Source organism: Talpa occidentalis, unplaced genomic scaffold (assembly GCF_014898055.3).
Source record: "Talpa occidentalis isolate TD23 unplaced genomic scaffold, MPIMG_talOcc4v2.1 talOcc4.10, whole genome shotgun sequence".
NCBI classification, from domain to species: Eukaryota; Metazoa; Chordata; class Mammalia; order Eulipotyphla; family Talpidae; genus Talpa; species Talpa occidentalis.
In genome coordinates, this window is record NW_023600993.1 from 31,274,143 (window position 1) to 31,295,953 (window position 21,811).

At 45.4% G+C, this 21,811-nt stretch overlaps 1 long non-coding RNA gene across 4 annotated transcripts in view; it reads left to right on the forward strand.

Moving 5' to 3' along the window:
- Positions 1–21,811, forward strand: part of LOC119258872 (uncharacterized) — a 112,307-nt gene that overhangs the window by 67,740 nt on the left and 22,756 nt on the right. For 3 of the 4 annotated variants that reach the window (XR_005128348.2, XR_005128347.2, XR_008551181.1), the window contains exon 3: positions 1,427–1,543. The exons of the other annotated variant lie outside the window; for it this stretch is intronic. This is a non-coding gene — a long non-coding RNA (uncharacterized LOC119258872). The remainder of the gene's footprint in view (positions 1–1,426; positions 1,544–21,811) is intronic. 4 annotated transcript variants of the gene reach the window in all.

Here is a 21,811-nt window from a genome sequence, read left to right on the forward strand (position 1 = left end):
GATTATGGCAGGTGGTGGGTGACTGTGCCCTTCACATCTCTCCCTCTCTCCATGGACCAGCAAGGTAGCCCGGCAAGTGCTCTCTGCCCCCAGTGAAAGCAGAGGAACAAGAGGGGGGTGAGAACATATCAGGCCCCCAGCAAGCCCAGTCCCACACTGGCAAACCTCAAGTGAAGGGTCAGAGACGTGTATTCTCTCCCCCTCATTAGTGTGTGTGCTGACAAATTCATGTCTAAAAGGCAGGGATCAATAATGCCCCCTCTTGAGGCCCCTGGAGGTGCGCTGGGTGGAGTCTCCTTCCGCTCTACTCCCCTCCTGGCAGGCAGAGGCAGCCTGCGGCGCCCCCTCAGTGTCAGTCCTCTTGGCCACGCTTACACAGCAAAATTTATCCACAAATTGCTCATGTTTTCAGAATATTCATGTGTCTCGCGTCAAATGTTTTTCATTCCCATCTCAAAAGCTTTTACAAGGAATGTTTTTTAGGAATGCCTCCCTCTCCTTTGGGATTACAACTTCAGTTTTGCTCGCTTTCTTCCCTGATAAAGTCTGAACTATCCAGATCACCTTCCTCACAGCAGTCACAACTCACTGGTGGCCCTTCTTCATCTTGGATGGCTTGCATCTTTTTTTCAAACAGAGACGCGAGAGCTGGGTCTCCAGCCCTCCTATCATGGCCTTAGTTAAACGCCTGAAGAGGCTTCAGCCTCCTGCAGTGTGCCATTATCCCCCTCGCCACCAGGGGGCACTCGAGCAGCCCAGTCTCTGGCTACAAGGCAGGTTGAGAGGTTCTATTCTGTTGGCCCCTAATGCTAGTTAGGCATTAGAACCACTGTGGAGTTGAACACCCACTCAGACTCCAGGGCGCAGGGCCTGCATGATGGGGCAAACTGGAGACCGAGCTCACTTGGGAATCCCTGGTCTGTCTCTTGCCTGCTGTCCCACCTCTGATTGAAACCATACTCAAACTATTCCAGAAGCTGATATTGGCTAACCCTCTGCCTGTTTGTGACCCAGACAGGAGGACATGGTGATATTACAGCATCTTAACAATGTTATCAAATGTCTTCTTATTAAAGTGAGAGGTTTTCATGCCTGCAGAATCTGAAAATTTCATGTCACTGTTTCACTGAGGGAGAGAAGACAGCTTTCTTTCTGTGGCCCCAAGAGCACTATACTTGATAAGTTTAAGGAATCTCTTTAGTTCCTTCAAGAGCCCTAATTTAAAAAACAGGTTCAGCAAAGAGAAATCAGTTATTCTGAACTTTGTTACCTGCCTTAGGCTTTAAATTTCCTCATATCACTTGCTAGGGTTCAAAACTGAGCCACATCTCTAAGCAAAATCTACCCAAGATTGAATATGAGGAGAGGGTGAGCCCCTTGTCGATCATTTCTGTGGCTATTTACACTGTTTTTTTTTTTTGAAAAGGCCACTGGACCAGGAATCACAATTTTAAACCCAGTCCATTGCTCGTCTGGCCTTCCTTCCCCCAAATGAGCACCTCCCTGGGCCTCAGAGTCTGCGCCTGAAGTTGAGGTGTTTCAGGTAGGTCATCAAGAGTCTTGCCATGCAAAGGGTGGTATATGGGGGGATGCTGTAAACACAGCATTTGAGACTCTACCCCAGACCTGCTGGCTCAGAATCTGCAGGTAATTTATGTGCACATTAAAATCTGAGAAGCACTGTTCTGTTAGGCAGTACCCGAAGGGTGAAACTGAACCAGCACCTTCCTTCAGTGCCTGCAAGACTGGAGAAGCTGATTGCTCATACATCCTTCTTTACCCTGCAAAGAGACTTCGAGTTGGGCAGTCCTTGGAGCTGAGGGGTGCTAGCTTGGGAGTGGGATGACACAGACAAAAAGAAGCTGTTTCTTCTCTTCTCATACAAGGAGTATTTTGTTCTTGGGTGTTTTGTTCCACTGTGTTGCTGCAGTTTCTTAAGTGGGGTGTAGAGGTCTCCGAGAGCTGTTTTTGTTCATCGATAGTTGTCTGATTGTTGGTCTGTATGGGGGCTGGAGAGGTTCATCTCCTACATTGCCACTTTTCTGTCAGCTGTTTTAGCAAAGTACCGTCCAGGAGCCTGGAGTTCAGTTCCTTTGAAGCCAGTCTTAGTCTCCTGTAACTTCCCTGTCACTCTCCCCTGATTCCTTTTGTGAAGGCCTGTCTTGAAGATGGCCTCAGTGACCTAGTCCCTCCACAGTCGACACTGCCACACTTGAGGCAGAAGCTTCCCCGTCTTTCAGTGACCAGGGAAACTGACGAGGCTGACACATGGTGCGAAGTCAAGACGAGAATGGTGGTTAAGATTCTAAGCAAAGCTCATGCAAATCTGGGTCACTAGACATGTCAGGATCACAAAATAGATTGAACGTTCCAAGAGCAGAGAGTAGCACCGAGCAAGTTAGGGAACCAACAGCAAGGAAAATAGAAGCATGCTGGAAACTGATTTTCCATTACTGCTTGTCAAAAACAGAGGCTGATAGATGCCCAGAAAAAGAGATTATAAATTTCCCTACCTTATTCCCTCCGCTGTTTTGAAGTGGAGTCGGAGCTGTGTTGATTGGCAATTTATTTGTGAATTGTTTTCCAGAACGGGTCTTCTCTTCTTGGCTTTCTCCTGCTCACTAGAATTAACAGTCAGATCTGTGGGCGATGTCCTATTCCTCCAGCCCAGCTCCCTACCCCATTTCATCCCGCCAGAACTGCATTTCAGTAACAGCTCACAAGCTAACAAGCCCGTTGAATTTTCCTTCCTCTTCATGGTAGCATGTCAGTTATCATGGATGCTCATGTATTACTCTGCCAGGAAGCAAGGACAGTTTGGTCAAAAAAAAAAACCACACCCTTGTTTTTTTAATCTTTTACTTTTTCCTCTCTCAGTCATGCCTCAAGGTCTAGTTCAGGAGCTGGGGACTCAGTAGAACTCTGAGACCTCAGCTTAGGAGTGCTCCCGAGCTTCTCTAGACCAAGTGATACAGCCCAGGCAGGAGAGAAGCAGTGTCTCCTCTGTCCATGTAGCTTTTTAATGAGCAGCTAATTAAACAGGTGCCGGGTGGGCTTAGCTCTTTGTAGGGAGGGTCACATGCGCTAACATGTGCCATCCTGGTTCTCCAGGTAAGAGACACAGGGATAATTGCTCAAGGGGAGGTGGGGACGAGGGGCCACACCCAGAGCCCTTATCTCTATAGCCCACTCCCTGAGATTTTCTCCTTATTTCTGACTGGGAAATGCTCCTCATCAACTCTTCATCTTGAAAGCCTTTTTAAAAAACCACAAATCAGGCCTCCCCGGTGGTGCAGCGGTTGAGCACTGGGTTGCGAAGCTGCCCGCAGACTCTGCAGCGCCGGTTCGATCCCCGGCTGCTCCCCGGCCACCGGAGGAGGGTCCCACATGGCGCGCAGACCTCTCCTGCCGCCCGCTGCTCCCCTCAGCAGTGTGCTTTGGTCCTTCTGCCTGCTCTGCTCCCTGCTCTGGCTCTGGTGAATTCTCTCACCCTCCCGCGCTTTTGACTGTACCCAGTGCTTGTATAAATAAATAAAAATAAATCTTAAAAAAAAAAAATTAAACAGAAATTGTTTAAAAATAAAAAAAAAAAAAACACAAATCATTCCTACCTAGTATCCAAGATCCAGCTCCCAGCCCCCTCTTCTGGCAAAGCCCTCCTGACTCCTAGTCACCCACCACTCCTGGTAGCTCAGAGGCTCCTCTCATAGTGTCTTAAAGGAAATTCTTGGGGTGCAGTGGGGGTGTCTCTCTTTCTCCTTAGAGCCCAAGAACCTCAGCTGCACACAGTTGCATCTGCAGAGCACCCAGCATAGGGCCTGGCACAAACACCCATGTTGTGTCCTCCCTAAGATAGGGGGGGGGTGGATGCTTTGTGTTGAAACAACCCAAACAGAAGGCGTGTGTCTGTGTGCGTGTGCACGTGTGGAAATGTCTCTGCCCGTGTTTAATATTCTATTGTGATGGTCCCACTAGAAAACACTTGTAACTTAGTGATGAAGGTGGGGCTGAGGCTCCTTCAGTGGCTCATCAAGCAAGATGGCAAGGCCTTGTCAGGGCTGCCGCAGTGGCAGGGAAAACTCCTGTCAAAACTCAGAAGCCCTGACACCTGATTACCATTTCACCAGCTGTCCGTGCTTTGCTTCTCTCCATCAAAGCCTTTAGCCACTCTTAATGCCCAGCTGCTCCAAACAGGGTCAAGAGGGTTTGGCGTCATCAGAGAGGGGAGAGGGTGTTTGTTTTTCCTGTGGATTCCCTGTGACAGGAGACAACTCTGTCCTGAGGCTCGGGTAAGAGATGGCGGCTGCAGAGCACTGTGACCTGGGAGTTCGCGGGGGTGCGGGGGGCCTACTTTCTGGGTGCAAGCCTGACTTGCCCCTCGATAGCCAGTGACTCTGAGCAAACCAAGGCAAATTGAGGGGTTCAGTTGTTTCCTCACTCTTTGATGTGAGGGTAACAGTAACACTTGCTTCACAGGGCCCCCGGGAGGACGAACCAAGTGCTCAGAGGGGAGGTGTTGGAGTCGCTGTGGGGCAGTGTCAGGACTTGCTGTGTTTGGCTCATGGCTGCACTGGAAGCTCCCCAGTGCCAGGCTGCTCCCCATCTCAAACTTTGTGTTCACACAGACTCCCCACAAGAGAAGGACATGTGCGGAATAAACGAGCATGACAACTTGGATGAAGTTGTCAGTGGGTGAAGAAGTAGGGGCACCCGGGGCTCCGTGGAATTTTATAAGTGTTCAGAGCTGCCAGCCTGACACCCAAGGCAGGTCTGTCCCGGCTGAGGAGTGTCCGCTGAACTGGTGAAAAGCCGTCGTCGTCCAACACTGACACTGAAGCAGGGCAGAGGGTGGCATGGCCTGTGACCTCACTGATGACCCAGAATCAGCCAGCAGAGGTGACAGCAGCTGCAGTTAGATGTGAGGCTGCTGCTCCTCTAAAAGTGCCAAGCTCTAGTTCCTGCTTTCTGGTACTACCAGAGTCACGGGGCTAAGTCATTGCCACATCTGCCATTTGCAGGCAAGGGTTAGCATGGCAGAACTAGAGCTAGCACAGAAAAGAGAAAGGCAGGTGGCCAGGAGTCACCTGGCAAAGTGAGACTCGGTTCTCTGTACCTGTGGTCTGGAGGTCTTGAAAGCTTGGCGTTTGGGCTGCGACAATATCTGCACAATTTGCTTTCCCCTTGGCTGCCTAAACGGGGGGACACGATGTACCCTGGCATTTCACAGGGGGTTGACAGAGCCCTCAAAGGAAGATGCACATGTGTCTGCAGGAGTAAGATTTGCTTAGGGTCTGACTGCCCATTGGTCTCTGCCTGAAATGATGGTGGCCCCGGGATGGTGACGTCACCTTGTGCAGGGAGCTACTGACTACGTGGTACCTCAGGTAGGAGAGCCCAGCCCCAGACCACAAAGGCGACTTAGCTGTCAGAAAGGGTGTGTCATCCTGTCCCTGTCCGCTCTCCCTCTCCCCCTCTTCCACCAGGCTTTCCAGGCCAGTTTGGGTGAGGACCCCCTAGAGAGATGGCTGCCCCGCAACACAGTGGACAGCAGGGTGGGGATCCTTGTTGTTGGGGCTAAACATTGAGGTACTCATCTGCAGAGTCCACATTTTGTCTCCCTTTCTTCCACCATCATCGCCTCCAAGCACAGGCGAGCTTGGTGCCAGCCTTGGCTTGGATTCCCCCAGAACCCCAAGAGAGGATCCCAGCACAAAGGTTTTATCTGGAAGGTGAGCACAGACTATGCCAGTTAGGGAAGAGGTGAAGGGAGGGCAGAGGTGAAGGGAGGGCAGCAGGCATTCCTTTGAGAATGGGTAACTACTTCCCCCAAGAGGTGAGAGAGCTGAATGGGACACTCACCCCCAGCTGCCACGTCATTGGAGGGCTGCTCTTAGGACTGTTAATGTGCCAGCCCTTTCAGCCTGCCCTCTGCAGCCTCAGGCTGCAGAGAAGCCAGGTTTGGAGCAAGGAACCTTGGGGCATCAGTAGCTCCTGCTATAGTTCCCTGGAGGACAGGTCGTCTGGTTTTGTCTTTTGAAATAGATGAAGTTAAACCAGTTGTACAGAGGGAAAACTAATGGTGAAAGCACCCCAAGCATCCGTGGATAGATGGACAGGTTAAAAAAAAATGTGGTAAACTCATATAATGGAATATTATTCATCCTTGAAAAGGAAGGAAATACTGACACATACCACAATCTGGATGAGCCTTGAGAACATTATGCTCAGTGATAGAAGCCTGTCACAAAAGGATAAATACTGTATGCTTCCTCTTTTATGAGGTTGCTACAGTAGCCAAAATCATAGAAACAGAATGTAAGAGTGGGGGCTGGGGGCGTCAGTGTTAAATGGGTGCAGAGTTCTAATTTGAGAAGATGAGATGCATGATGGTGATGGTTGCAAAACAGTGTGAATATACTTAAATGCCACAGAACTCTCTTAAAAATGGCTAAAATAGTAAATTTTATGAGATGTATATTGTACTATAATTTAAATAAAAGGGAGGAAAACCAAGCCCTAATATCTGAGTAACTTCCAAGACTGCTCAGTGGTTAGCCATCCCCAGTGAGTTCAAGGCAGGGCCTGAGGTGTGTGCTGCCACTGCAGGTGCTAGGACCCTCTCAGCCTGTCATCTCGTCAACCCAGGATTCTGCAGCAGTGACAGAGCAGGTTTTCCTGGGTGTTATAGCTAAGATTAATTTGCGATAAGAATAATTTTTTTTGCCTTTTCAGATCGTAAGCTCCTTCAAATGTCTCCCCTCACTCTGAATTTCACTGTTACAGTTTTATCTTAAGGAAGGTGAAATTGACACTTTGAGGACCTACTATGTGCAGAAACTATCATGTGAAGGGAACAAGATCAAAATCTCTCTCAGTTTATGCCTTGTGGGCAGCAGGTAGTGTGAACAGGGCAAGTGACAGCCAAAAATCCAAAGGATGGGTTGATTAGGCTGCTAGGTTAGGGGAGATTAAAGTGTTGAGCAAGGGGTGAGTTATGGGGGTTGGCCTTGGAGGAACTGAAAAGGCAGGGTGGTAGAGAATGATCAACTTTGCTATTTATTTTTAATCCTCTCACTGCTACAAGGACAGTGGTTGGACTGGGTGAGGATAAGGTGCCTGAGCAGGAGAGGTGTTACCAGTCTCACATGAGGGTCAGGATATAGAGACATTTCCACATTTTTGGAGAAAAACACCTGTGAGTCGTAACCTATTTTTAAATAGAATTTGCTATATAGTTCGTTGTTGTAATGAGGTCAGATTTATACAGAAAACAAACTGGAAACCTCATTTAGGCAGTGGGAGGACAAGAGGTTGCCTCTCTCTTGGACCTCTGTCACTGCACCTTCTCTGGTTCACAGGGCTCTGAGAGCACCCCCCCCCCGCATACCTTTATTCACATAAAAGTATCACACTGTCCTATTGTGTTTTTCTGGCATCTTCTGTTTGTGTCGCCCTCTGCTAGATGCTGAGAGGGAAGTAGAGATCTACAGCATTAAGAGTGGTGCCTCCAGAATGCTTGGGGCCTGGTGGGGCAGGTAGGTAGGGCAGCTGAAAAGTTAGACATATGTTTTTATAGCGATCCTGGCAGCCAAAAGTAGGACATAATTAATTGTTTAATGATAAATGGGGTAGAAAATAAAGGACTGGAGGAAATGAGAGAAAGAGAGAGCCCCCTGTGGTTTCCCGAGCCACATCTGAGCTCTAACAAATGCTCAGGATGGGGTTGGATCCTCAAGATGGCAACTGCACAAACAAGAGCAGAGGGTGGGCAGGGTGTGGTGGCCTGGGCGGCAGCATGGACACCTGGCAACTGGGGGAAGGGTTTATTTCTGCCAGAGAGAAGAGGCTGCAGGTTCCTAGGGCTGGAAAGGTGGTGGGACACCAGAGTGAGTGCCAGGGCAAGGGGCTTGTGCCAGCCAGGAAGCCAGGAACAGCTTCTCATCCGTGGGTGATGTGTTCACAACATTGTATTTTGAGAAGACTTAATTGTCCCAGTGGGTGGAATGACTTTGAGTGAGAGGCTGGAATGGAGAAACCATCCAGGAGCTGATGAGAGGATGTTTGGGGCATCAAGACCTGGAGGTGGGCATGGGTACCTGACTGCTTCAGGATGTGGGTCCTCAGCCAAGTCAGGGGCATGGAAAGAACCCAACTTTTCATCTAAGCACCCACTCCATAGCCAGGCAGTCTGTGGCAGAGGGCTCACTGGGCTCCACCGTCCTCCCTGGTTTGGAGCAGGAGGTTTCAGCTCCCTCAGGGAGACAGTCTGTCTCCCTCTGATGAGGGTGGGAGTGAGGTGATGGCCAGTGGGCGGTGGTGATGGTGAAGCTGAGACAGAGAGGCGGTTGGAGACAGAATCAACATCCTCACCTCGCTGACCTCCCTGCCAGGCGGGAAGGGAGCCAGTGATGAAGTTCCTACTGTGTGTGTTAGCTCCTGGGTCTCAGAGTGGGTGGAAGTAGGAGCGGGATCTGTACCAGAGCCAAGCTGCAGGTGAGGGAAACAGGAGATGGTGCGGATCAGTGCGGGCCAGTGGAGATGAGGAAGCCTTGGCAGCGGGAGTCAGTGGTGGCTGTGGCCGGGAGCACCGCTAAGCATGCAGGTGATCAGGGGAGGTGGTGGGAGGTGATGAAGAGCAACCCAGATGGGTGCATCTGAGCCTCATAACCCGGTACAGGCGTATATCACTGGCCAGTCCTCCCTCCAGAAAAGGCATCATGAAAGAGAAAAGAAGAAATACCTTCGAGGCCCATGAAGTAATAATGATGATGAATGCCTTTCTATCCGGAGCTTTGCTTTTTGTGAAATTAGCGAAATCCAGGCTTTCCTAACTCCACCTACCCGGAGTTTCTTTTCCCTGAACATCTCATCCAACCAGTGCTTGAGAGTAATATTCTTGAGCGAGGAACCTGGTGGGAAGCAGCTGTTTCCCACGCCTCTTCATTGTACCAGAATCTACATGTGAGCAAGGTTTTCCCCAGACCAGGGCTGCTCACACGCACCCTGGGACCTTGTTCAGTGCAGATTCCAGTCTAGCAGGTCAGCGGTGGCACTGAGGATCTGCATTTCCACCGGCTCCCTAGTGAGATGCTGTTAGTCTCTGGAGCCACAGTGAGTAGCGAGGCCCTAGGAGGCCTTTTCTAATGATGAGAGGGGAAAACACAGCCGCAGTTAGGTGGCCATAGGTATGAGAAACAGATGGTATAGGCATATCACAACAAAATACCCCCAAAACAAAACCACTACATTTCCAGGAATGAGCTCGCTTCTACCCCAGCACCACGTCCTCCACCTTCGGCCACCCTTTCCACCATGCAAAGCCCTGCGTCTCCATGGGTGTTCTCTGCCTGTACACACCGTGTGCCACCCAGAAGCAGATGTGTGGAGCCCAGACCTCTCGTGCACATTGTAAATTACCTGTGAAAAGTGGTGACACTGTAAATAGATTGGCCCAGTGCCCTGCTGATTTCCTTGTTCTTGAAATGGTCCTGTAGTTCATATGCTAGATGTTTTCTCACCACCACCTCTCTCCCCCAACCCCCCTCTTAAAGTGATTTTCTTCTGTTCCACAGATAGAGACAGAGTGTTTATGAGCACCCTCAAACGCCTCCTTAACACCGATATCTGCAAGTCTGGCCTCAAAAGGCAGGATGCCAGCATCCATTTCACTCATGAGCTGAAGAGGGTCCTTGTAGTTCCACTGGGCTTGAAAAGCACAGGGCTTTTGAGATTAGTGATTCTCAGAGCCTCCCGAGGGCCCCCCTTTGCTAAGAATAAGCTGGATACAAAGACACCAGTGTCCTGGCTTCTCAGCTCCAGGTGGGACTCTCTAGCCACTTGTTACCTATTTTATTTAGTTCTCATCTTCAGGTGATAAGCTGAGAACTTGGGTTATCGTTATCATCATGAGACAGTTTATTTTGAAAAATAAGGTCAATGAAGTGGAAAATAAAACCTTTCAATTCCTGCCTCTAGTCCCACTCCTCACCCCATTCCACTGCCTCCTCTTGAACTTTCTTTGTCAAAAGCAGATTGTAGCATTTGCCAGCATGTTTGGTCTAGATACACCTTGGTCCAGTTGTCATTTTCTCTTTCTGGATTGGTTTCTTCATACCTGCTCAGACACACCAAGCAAAACAGGTTTACCCATAAGCTCTGGCTCCCCCACAATGTAGAGACTAAATTTACTCTAAGCAGGATCGACCCTTCATTTCAGACGATGCAAGTTCTATCGATAGGAAGTGTTATTGGGCGCCGTCTGTGTGCCCAGGGCTGTACCAGGACTGCATATGTGGTAGCCCATGCCGTGCCAGGTGCCTCTGGGAGGTGGGGGGCAGGGGAGCAGGCAGGAGCAGGCACAGATTTGCACAGCCCCCTAGTGAGAGCATTGCAGCCTGCCGTCAGGGTGCCAAGGTGGAGCCTGGCATGTGTCCTTCGCCTGTGTGCTTTGCAGACATCTGTAGCCGGGGCTTCTGTCCAGGTGCATTCCTCTGATGAAAAGCCCCATTCCTGTCCCAGACCTCTGGCACCTTTTCAGGGATTCTTGGTGAGGTGCCTTTTCCCAGCGCCCTCAGCAGCAGGGCTTAGTTCTGGTTCCACCAGCGTCTGGATCTGGTGCTTTCAGTTATGTGTGATTGAATTGGGCACTGACAGCCTCTGACTAGGCGATCTCTGAAAGCTAGGGTATTTAACTCTAAGTAAACTTAGAGTTCCCTCAGAGCATGTTGTACACCTACTAAGTACAAGCCATGGACAGGATGAAGTGGAGAGAACAGAGAGACAGATAAATAAGACACGACCCCAGTGTCTAGGAACTCAAGGGCACCAGCAGTGACGACACGTGTCAGCCCATGACACGTGCCATGTGGCTTTATTGCGTGCGGCGGAAGGCCAGGGAAAGGGAGGGAGCTGGCCGGCAGAGAACTGGCAAGGCCTCCTCTCATGGAGGAGGTGGCATTTGAGACAAGCTGGAATGAGCAACAGGCCTCAGACAGGCAAGGATTTCAGGGGGCCGGGTGTTGCTGGTGGAAGCAGGATGGCCCCCTGAGACTTGGAAGAGAGTCAGTGAGGCGGGGGCATTTGAGGGCCTGGAACTGTGTTGCCATATGGGCTTGGGCAGAACCGGAAGTCTAACTCTTCAAATAATAGAGCCAAGTCTGGAGTCTTAACCTACCAAACACTCAGAGGTGCCCTGATTTAATTCCTCTCCTTGCCCTCGAGGTAGGTTGTATTATCTCCATTTCACAGATGAGGATGCTGAGGCCAGAGAGGCTAAGGGACTTGCTGATGGCAAAGTGAGCACTGAGACCCGGGCAGGTACGCTCAAGAGGCCACAGTCTGGGCTTCCTGTCTTGAGGCTGACCCTAGCATGGGGGACCAGACCTGGTCGCAAGACCACAGTGGTTGACGGCAGTGAGGGCTGCCCCTTATCAGGGCTGAAATGGGGCGTCTCCAGACCTATCAGGCTCTGAGTCTTCACCCTCAAGGTGCCGGAGATGGAGGTGCTTTCTCCACAGAAGGCGGGTGGCACCTCGGCACAGCCACCTCTCCCCACGGGCTGTGTGTATGAGTGTGCAGGGCCTGCTGCGCCAGGGGACCTGAGGCAAGGGAGACTTGGCATAGAAATTAAAACCATCCAGGTCACATCACTTGTGTGTCATTGAGGCAAGCCATAAGTACATAAATACTTGAGCTTGCCATCCTGACTCCAGCTAATATGTTTTAAGCACAGACTATGGGCTCCGGAAAGCAGCTGTGAGGAGCAGAGCAATAAATTGGATTGTGAAAGTGCAGGATAGAAAAATGATTGCGACATTTTTACAATTACCTGGTTTTCCTCCCTCTACAGAGGAGAGAGTGCTTTCTCTTTGTACTTCTTAGCTAGGAAAGGTAAAAATGTATCCAGGTTAAGTCCATTTCATTACTATATCATTATAATCCCATAAGTATTGATCTGGCCACTCACAAACACAGGGTTTCCTGGGGGACCCTCATACCCACCCGCAGCTCTCCTGAGCCTCTCATTCTCACCGTCAGCTGATACACAGGGAGGCCAACTAATGCTCCAGCGAGGGGCCCAGAACCCCACCCGAAGCATCCAACTCCACAGCCCACCCCTCCCAAGGATGAAAGTTTGGTTTCGTGTTACATTACTGCAAAGGAAAGGAAAATAGGTCAATTTTTCATTTATCAGACCATGTGTTCTCACCTCAGGGATCCACACAGCCTCTGGGCCCCCCGAAACTCAAGCACCTGCTCCCTCTGATCGGAGGGGCCGGTTTCCTTCTTTGTGGGGGCGGCAGACCCAGGCAAGTGTTCTGGCATGTCGCTGTTGGCCTTGGCTCCCTGCATGTTAATACGCTCACTAACGTGAACTTGTATCCATTGTACCAAGTACAAGCTGCTTTCTATTTTTTGCTCTTCTACTTAAATTTTCAAAGGATCTAAAATAGCAGTTGTCATTTTTTACCATGTTCTTTTCTGAAATATTTAATTCTTCCTTGGGCAGTTTAATGTTGCATCGCTCAAGGATTAACTTCCATTTTTTAAAAGAGTCTATTAGCCGAGAGAGGCCGAGAATGTATTCACCACGTGGCAGAGACGCGGGGTAGGCAGCACCAGGTGAGAGAAGCAGAGGGGCCCACAACTGTGCCTTTATAAAGCTCCTTGCCCAGCAGCAAAGCCACGACCGACTCCCTTTATTAAACACATACTGATTTTTTAAAAGCAAAGTTTCCTTGCAAAGACCAATTTTAAGGGGATTAATGCCCAATGAATAATGCATCGGGGAAGGAACAACAGTAATACTTAATTGGAAGGGGTAGAATCAGCCGTGGTGAAGTACACCTTCTAGATGCAAAGCGGCTTTCAGAGGATGGCTGGGGTGGGTCTGAGATGTCTCAGAACACAAGGGCAGCCCGGGAACCCCCCTGGGGGGGCGGGGTGAGGTTCAAGATCACAGGTGATGCCATTCTCTAATTACCTGACTTCTAAGGACCACCAGAAGAGCAAGAAGGTGAAACATGAGAGATGAGAGCTTTGGTGATGTCTGCCTTTGTATTTAAAGGTCCTAATAAAAAGCTTAATTTCCCCCTCTTAGATAATTAAATCAGATGTTGCTGATCTCAGGTGACTCTAGAACACTGTTGCCTAAGTCTGTCCTGGCCTACAACTCCTGCTCCCCGTGGGCCAGGCCTAAAAAGTTTTAAGTCTATCCCCTCCAGAGGCTGCTTCAGAGGCAGCTTCTGCCAGAGCCTTTGGTGGGGAGCTGGGGTGCTTTTACTGCCTTCTTCCATGTGTCTGTCCTTACTTTCCTGCTCGGGTGTGCAAACTGGACCTCATTTAGTTTTCAGGGTGTGCAATTTTTGTCCAATAGTGTCAGAGTTTGCTCGCAGTGGTAGTAGAAGGGGATGATTTTCTCCCTTAATCCTAATTCCTTTGGTGTTGAAAAGAAAGCCATCAAACTGACATTGGAAATATTCTCACCTGGTCAACATGGGAAAGTAGAATTCTTGGTCAGTGATCTATAAGGTTGATTTCTATAGATCCAGATTGTGGAGTGGTGACTTGCCGGCCCTTGTCAACTGTCATTTTCTTTTGTTCTTGAATAAGAAGCAACAGTTGGGGTCCACATTTAGTACCTTTCCCACTCTGCCCCCCCAAGACACAATGGATACCTATTTTCCACTCTGCCTCAGTGTCATTTAGCTACAGCCGGGCACTCCCATGATGCTCTTTCCCTCCCAGGAAGGCTGGTCCTTCCACTCACATGTCCTGACTGCTCCCTGGCCCCAGGTTTGCAGTATCTTCATGGTCAGGCCCAGAGAACAAGCCCTGACTGGTGTATCCAGACCTTAGGGGACTCAAACCCTGCTGCCCACTGGAATTATCTGGGGAGGAGGCTAGAAACCCTCTCCCGAGGGTTTCATTGATTCTGCAGGGGAAGATCACAGCCCCACAAAATCCATGGTGCAGCCAACTTTGAGAACCACAGATCTCGTCCCCTCCCAAGACAACTTGAGGAAGGTTTCCTTCAGAATAATCCCTGCCTACAGCTGCATCCCCACATAGTTAGCAGAATCTCCAGGTTTTCTGCACTTCCGTTGTTTTCATTTCTTGACACTTACCATTCCACAGCTCAGTTTCCCCCGCAGCCACACACCCCTCCTTGACCATGTTTCTCTGGGAGAAGGTTTAGAGCTTGAAGGGGTATGTGACCTCAGGCTCTTTGTCCAATTTAGTAAATCTGTGGGCTTTTCAATACAGTAACAACGTAGTCGTTTTGGCATATACTTCACCAGGTGCTTTTTTTCCGAACAGCAAGGATGTGTTTTGGCTCTGCTTCTTAAAAGGTTGCCATTTATTTATTTTTAAATTAAGGGTGCTTTGCAGGCCCAAAGACTCCTTTATTCTAGAACTCACCCAGCAGAATTGCTCTAGAAAGTGAGCTAACCCCTTCCACCACTGGAATGTGGGGTCTCTGAATTGTTACCACAGCTCTTTAGTAAATGCCTGCCAATTTGTCAAATGTACTTTAAGAAGAACAGTGCAAAGTTGAGGTATTACTTGAAGTGGGAAGAACAGAGAGAACCAGCTGTCACTGCAATTAGGTATTCCTTGGTATAAGACTAACAAACAGTGTGTCTGAGCCCCATCTTCTTGAACACATCAGCTCCCGGTGTAATGGGAAGCAGAATTCTCTGTTCTGTTTCTGACTCATCTACTCCACACGTGTGAGATGTTAGGTGGAATATCTTCTTTCTCGAGTTTGTCTTTATACAGGCCTCTTACTCGGTTTCAAAGAGATGGAGATGAAGCTCCCCTGAAGAGCCTAAAGATATCATGTAAAATTAAAATGTTATTAATTAAGGTTTCATGGTCTGCTGTGGCCTTTTCATACCAGGGTACAAATCTGCCCTAAAACAGGCACATTCAAGACATGATCTAGCGGAATAAGTTAAAAGGAAAATTAATAATCTAACATATAACTCTTCAGCACTTTTTCCCTAATGGCAAGAGAATTCACATCACCACCTGCAGAGGACAATTAATTGGTCGGAGCACTGTTACTCAAGACAATGCTTTAAAAGCATCTCGCACTGGGCTTTGTGATAAAGGCTAGGGGAATTTCACAGACAGATTCTCAAATAACAGGGTTTTATTTACATTACATAACTTGTACACATTATTTAAAATATTCAAGAATTTTTTTAAGCTACTGGGCTTGTTTCCTGCGTGGCATGATTTTCCTCCCTGAGGCTGTCTGCTGGGGGACACCATGGACAGCCTGTGCCGATGGCCACTGAACCCCTCATGTTTACCCCAGGACCCTCCACTTGCCATCTTTCATAACCGCAGAATGAAGACATGGGGTGTGCCCTTCCCTGAGTGTGTATTTGCTTATTTGAGTATAAGCAGACATCAGTGTTTTACAATCATTAAGATGAAGATTCTCTTCCAGAATGATGGTGGCTCATAAATGAGTGGAAAACAGCCCTCTCTGTGGCTCCACGTTGTTTGTAAGCGTTCCCTTTCCTCACCTCCTCCCAGTCTCCTCTCTCCCCATCTCTGCCCCATCTGTGTCAGTAACTACTATTTACCATGTGGTGTCTCACTCCCCTAGCAGGTGCTTAATCCTTGAGAACTGTATGAATACTTAAGAGATAAAGTCCTATTTTGGGGTTTTGTCATTTATAACCAAAAACCAAAAACGAGGCTCTAGCTCTAAGGTATTGATACAGTTCCCAAATATTAACTGAGCACCTGCTAGGGGAGTGAGGCACTGTTGAGGTGCTGAGGGGCAACACCCAAGAATCAGCAAAGCCCCAGATCTCAGCTTGTATTCCGACCTTTAGTAACTTAAAAAAAAAAAAAAACAACTTTTATTTCAGAATAATTAGAGATTTAAAGAAAGTTGCAAAGATAGTACAGAGGTCCTATGCAACTTTTTTTTTTTTTTTTAAGATTTATTTATTTGTTTATACAAGCACTGGGTACAGTGAGAAGCGCGGGAGGGTGAGAGAATTCACCAGAGCCAGAGCGGGGAGCAGAGCAGGCAGAAGGACCGAAGTACACTGCTGAGGGGAGCAGCGGGCGGCAGGAGAGGTCTGCGCGCCCTGTGAGGCCCTCTTCCAGTGGCCGGGGAGCAGCCGGGGATCGAACCGGCGCTGCAGAGGCTGCGGGCAGCTTCGCAACCCGGCGCTCAACTGCTGCGCCACTGGGGAGGCCCAGCCCTATGCATCTTTTATCTAGTTTCCCCTTTATATGGCACCATATAACCATAGTACATCATCACAACCTGCCATACAGAACTAACATGCATATGCAGAATTATTCGTTGCCACAAAGGTCTTCACACTCATTACCCCTTTACAGTCCATACACCTCACTCCCCCCACCATCCCTAACCCCTGGCAACCACTGGTTCCCATCTCTATAATTTTGTCATTTTCAGAAAGTTACGTAAATGGAATCAGATAGCATGTGACCTTTTCTGATGATTTTGTTTACTCAGCGTAATGTCCTTGAGACCTATCCAAGTTGTGCCAGTGCGTTCCTTTCTATTGCTGAGTCATATTCCATGGTATGGATATACACAGTTTAACCATCTACTATGGAGGGACATTTTGGTTGGTTTGGTTTAGAGCTATTAGAGTTGCTATGAACAGCTGTGTACAGGTTTTCATATGAACATGGGTTTTAATTTTTCTGGGACAAATGCCCAGGAGTACTTTGCTGGTCATATGTATAGATATAAAGAAACAGCCAAATTGTTTTCCAGAGTGACTATACCACTTTAAATTCCTATGGACATTTTTTTTATTTATTTATGCATACAAGAACTGGGGTAGAGGCCAGAGGTGAAGGGGTTGAGAGGATTCACCAGAGACAGAATGGGAAGAACAGGCAGATCCACTGAAATACACTGCTGAGGGGAGCAGTAGGCAAGACAGGATAGGTCTGCTGCGCCATCTGGGTTAGCTCATGCCGGGGATTGAACTCATGCTGAAGTGGGTGGTGAAGGCTCATAGTGCTGAGACTTGACCCCTGTGCCACCAGGGAGGCCCCCTCCTACAGGCATACTGTGAGAGAGTTCCCACAGTCTATCCAGAGTTTTGTGCTGTCACTATTTTCCCTGTAGTACCCATTCCTGTGGTAATGGGTAAGATTAGTGATATCTCATGCTCTCAATTTGCATTTCACTAATGGAATGTTGTATTAGACTTTATTTTAGGTACATAATTGCTAGCCCTATATCCTCTTCGGTGAAATGTCTCTTTGTGCGTTTTGCCCATTTTCTGGTTATATTGTTATATTGTTCTGGTTATATTGATATTAGAAAGTTCTTTGAATATTTAGATTATCATCCTTTGTGGGGTATATGTGACTTCCAAATATTTTCTCCCAGTCTGTACAGCAAAAGATTTTTATTTTGTTACAGTATAATTACCAACTTCATCCCACGTATTTTCTCTTACATTTTCTTAATAAGTTTTATAGTTTTGCATTTTGTAATTATAGCATAAGATGTGGTTTAAGTTGAGATTTGTTTTTTGTTGTGTGTGTGTGGGTTTTTTTGTTTTTTTGTTTTTTTGTTTTTTTTTTTTGCCTTTAGGTATCCAGTTATTCCAACACCATTTGTTGACAAGGCCATCTCTCGAATTACTTTTGCACCTTTGTCAGACATCAGTTGGGTAACAACATGGAATTACTCCTGAGTTCTCTATCATTTATATTGATCCATGTTCTCTCCCTCTGCCAGGACTACAGTCCTTGTTCCTAGAGCTCTGTAGTACATCTTGAAATCAGACAGATTGCTACATCCTCTCCCTCTGTTCAAATTATTTCAGCTATCCTATATAGCTTTTTCTTCTTTATGTAAAAAACTTAGAATTATCTTGTCCATATCTACAAAAGAGAGGCATTTTGTTAAGAATTGCAGAAAATGGTATCAGCTTGGGCAAAATTGAAATCTTGACTATGTTGAGATTTTCAAATCCATCAATATGATATGTCTCCATTTGTTTAGATCTTTTAGTTCTTTCATTAGCATTTTGGGCTTTCAGCATCCAAGTTCTGTACAAGTTTTTTTAGATGTACATGTATTTTTTTTAAGCAATAGTAAATGGTATTTTTAAATTCCGTTTTCACATATTCATTGCTAGGATATAAAAATACAGTTGACCATCTTATACCTATTAAATTTTCCTAGTGTTCTGTGACCTTACTGGACTTCCTTACAAATTCTGGGAGTTGCTTGTTCCTGTTTTGTTTATGTGTTGGAATTTTCTATGTACTCTCATGTCATCTAGAAATAGAAACTGGTTTCTTTCTTCCTTGTTCTTTATGCTTTTTTTCCTCCTTGCTTTATTGTGCCAGTTACAACTTCCAGTACTGTCCTGAACAGGACGGGTGAAAGCAGACATCCTTGCCTTGTCCTGTTTTATCAGGAAAGCATCAGTCTTTCACCATGAAGTATAATATTAACTGTGTAGCAGTTTAGAAATGCTTTTTATCAAGTTGAAGTTATCCTCTATTCTTATTTTTCTGGGTGGGGATTGAATGGGTACCCACTGAATAATTATGCAGTTAATTGATATGATCATGTAAATTTTTTCAGCGTGTTAATATGGTGGTTTATACTAATTGGCTTTTGAATATTGAACCAGCTTGAATCTTGAGAAAACACTTACTTGGCCATGGCATATAATTCCTTTAGTTGTATGATATTCCTTTATATATTATATATTATTTTAAATTATACTTTCCAATGTTACAGCGTTTTACATCTATTTTTCTGAAACAGGTTGATTGTAGTTTACTTTTTTATACTGCCCCTATCTGGTTTTGGTGTTAATATTGGCTGCAAAAGATGAAAAGTATTTCCTCCACCTCTATTTACTGAAAGAAAATGTGTAGAATTGGTGTTAATTCTCTGATAGAATTCTCCCAGGAAACCATGTTGGCCGGGAGATATTTCAGGGGAAATTTAAATTACAAATTCAATTTACTTTATATATATAGAGATTGAAATTACCTATTTCATATCGGGTGAGTTTATGATTTTATGAGGAATTGGTCTTTGTCATCTACATGGTCATATTTTGTTGTTTATTGTAATCTCTTATCCTTTTGATATCTTGGGATCTGTAGGGATATCCTCCAATTTAACTCATGATATTGATAATGTTTTCTTTTTTGCTCTGTTTTGCCTAGGGTTTTGCCTATTTACTTGATCTTTTTCAAAGAACTAGATTTTCTCATTTTCTTTTTCTATTTTCAACCTCACTCATTTCTACTATTTAGTTAGTTATTTTTCTTGCTTTGGGTTTATTTTGCTTTTCTTTTTCTAGATTCTTGAGGGTAAGAATTTAGATCATTATTATTTGACACTTTTTTCTAAAACAGTTGTTCTACAAATTTCCCTCTTGGCACTGCTTTACCTGTATCTCCGAGTCTGATATATTGTAGCTTCATTTTATTTGGTCTGTGTATTTTATTTCTTTTGAAACTTCCTCTTTCAATCATGATTCACTCAGAAGTCTTTTTAGTTCTCTATTTCCAGTTTGAATCCATTGTAGTCAGAGACATACTCTACATAGCTCCCTTTTTTTGAAGGGAATGTCTCTAGATAATATCTTCCTTTATATGTTCCTATGGGGATTTGAAAAGAATGTGCATTTTGCTATTATCATGTGGAATGTTCTATAAATGTTGATTAGGACCTGTGAAGGTGATATGTTAAGGTCCTCTGTGTCCTTGTTGATTTTTGTGTATTTCTCTATCAACTTTTGAGGTAGGGATTATGGATTTCTCCATTTCTCCTTTTAGTTCTATCAGTTTTTTATTCATATTTGCTGCTCTGTCGTTTGATACATACACATTCAGAATTTGTTTTCTTGATTGACCCTTCTATCATTCAAAAACTTGTTCTTGTTATCAGTTGTTACATGTGTGTATAAATTTTAGGAGCACATTTTCACAACTCTATATGTGCATATGCTTCACTCACCCTCCACCATCTCTACTGCCAATGGCCTATCCTTTCCTCCCTTCTCCTATTCCCTTGAGTAACTGGTATATTTTTCAGAATTTAAGAATTATTTTTGCTGTGCCTTGCCAGTGTGTTTTCTGGTTATTTATATTCCACAAATAACTGAAGCCATCTGATAACTATTTTTCACTTTCTGACTTATTTCACTTGGCATAATCACCTGAAGGTCCATCCATGTTGTCCCAAGAGGCACTATTTCATCTTTTTTAACAGCTGAGTAGTATTCCATCACATATGTATTCCACAATTTCTTCATCCAGGTACCCATTGACCCATCTTTCATTATGTCATGTTCTTTTCTGTCTGTCTCTGGTAATTTTCTATGCTGACATCAATGTAGCCATCTTGTTAACTTTTGAATGATTATATGTTCTTTTCTGTACTTTTATTTTTTTATCTATCTTATAGACAGCAGATATTTTGATCTTTTTTTAATTTACTTTTGACTTTTTAATTGGTGTATTTAGACCATACACTTACTTATGGATATGTTAGGCCTTCAATTGACCTTTTTTTAATGTTTGTAATTTTTTAAAATTTCTGCCTTCAATTTTTTTTTTTCTTACATTGTTGTTCATTTTCATGCAATATTTGATTTCTCCCCTCAGGTATAATCCCCATAAATCTCCCATCATCACCTCACCTGTGACTCATCACCATAGTCCCTTGTTCTGCTTTCTTTTTATTATCTTCCTGTGGATTAATTGAATATTTTTAGAATTCCATCTTGATTACAGTGATTGTCAGTGTTTCTATTTGTGTGTGTGTGTGTGTGTGTGTGTGATTTATCACAGCTTACTGTGATCTTACCATTTTGAGTGAAATATAAAGTTTTTATATCCTCCCCTGTTTTTAATTGTCTTGACTATTTCTTCTGCCTACTTTTGGAACCACATCAGACAGTTTAGTACTTTTGTTTCAAACATCAAGTATAACTTAGAAAATTGAAAAGTGAATAATATATTGTATGTGCCCATATTTTTGCTTGTTCCATATGTCCTCCTCCTGATGTTCCAAGTTCCCTCCTTTTTCATTTCCTTTGTGTTTAGATAACTTTATCAATTCTTACAGAATTGGTCTTCTGGTAGCAAATTCTGTTTTCCTTCATCTGAAAATGCTTTGATTTGCCCTTTACTCCTTGAGAATATTTTCACTGGATATAGAATTTGGGGCTTTACAATTCTTTGAAAAACACTTGAAAAATGTGCCATTTTCTCCTTGGCCTCCTTGGTTCCTGATGAGCAATCTGCTGCCATTCTAAATCTCTTCCCTTGTAAGTGTCACTTCTATCTTGATGCTTTCAAGATTTATACATCCTTATTTTTCAGAAATTCGACTATGATGTGTCTTGGTGTGAATTTTAGATTTATCCCATGTGGAATTCACTCTGTCTCTTGAATCTGTACATTTCTTTTGCCAAATTTGTGGGAAGTTGTCAATTATTATTTGAGTACTTTTCAGCCCTGCCCTTTTCTCCTTCCAGGATTCTGAGACATAACTGCTAGATCTTGTCATAATCCCACAGCTCCCTGTTTGGTTTTGTACTCCAGTCTATTTTCACTCTGTCATTCAGGTTAGGTAATTTCTGTTCTGTGTTCGAGTTCATTCATTGTTTACTCTGGCTCTGCTGTTCTACTCTTCAGTTCATTCACCAAATTCTAACTCATTATTAAATTCTAAAACTTTCATTTGGTTCATCTTTGCATCTGTATTTCTTCACTGAGACATTGTTCTTTCAGTTTGTTTCAAGAATGTTCC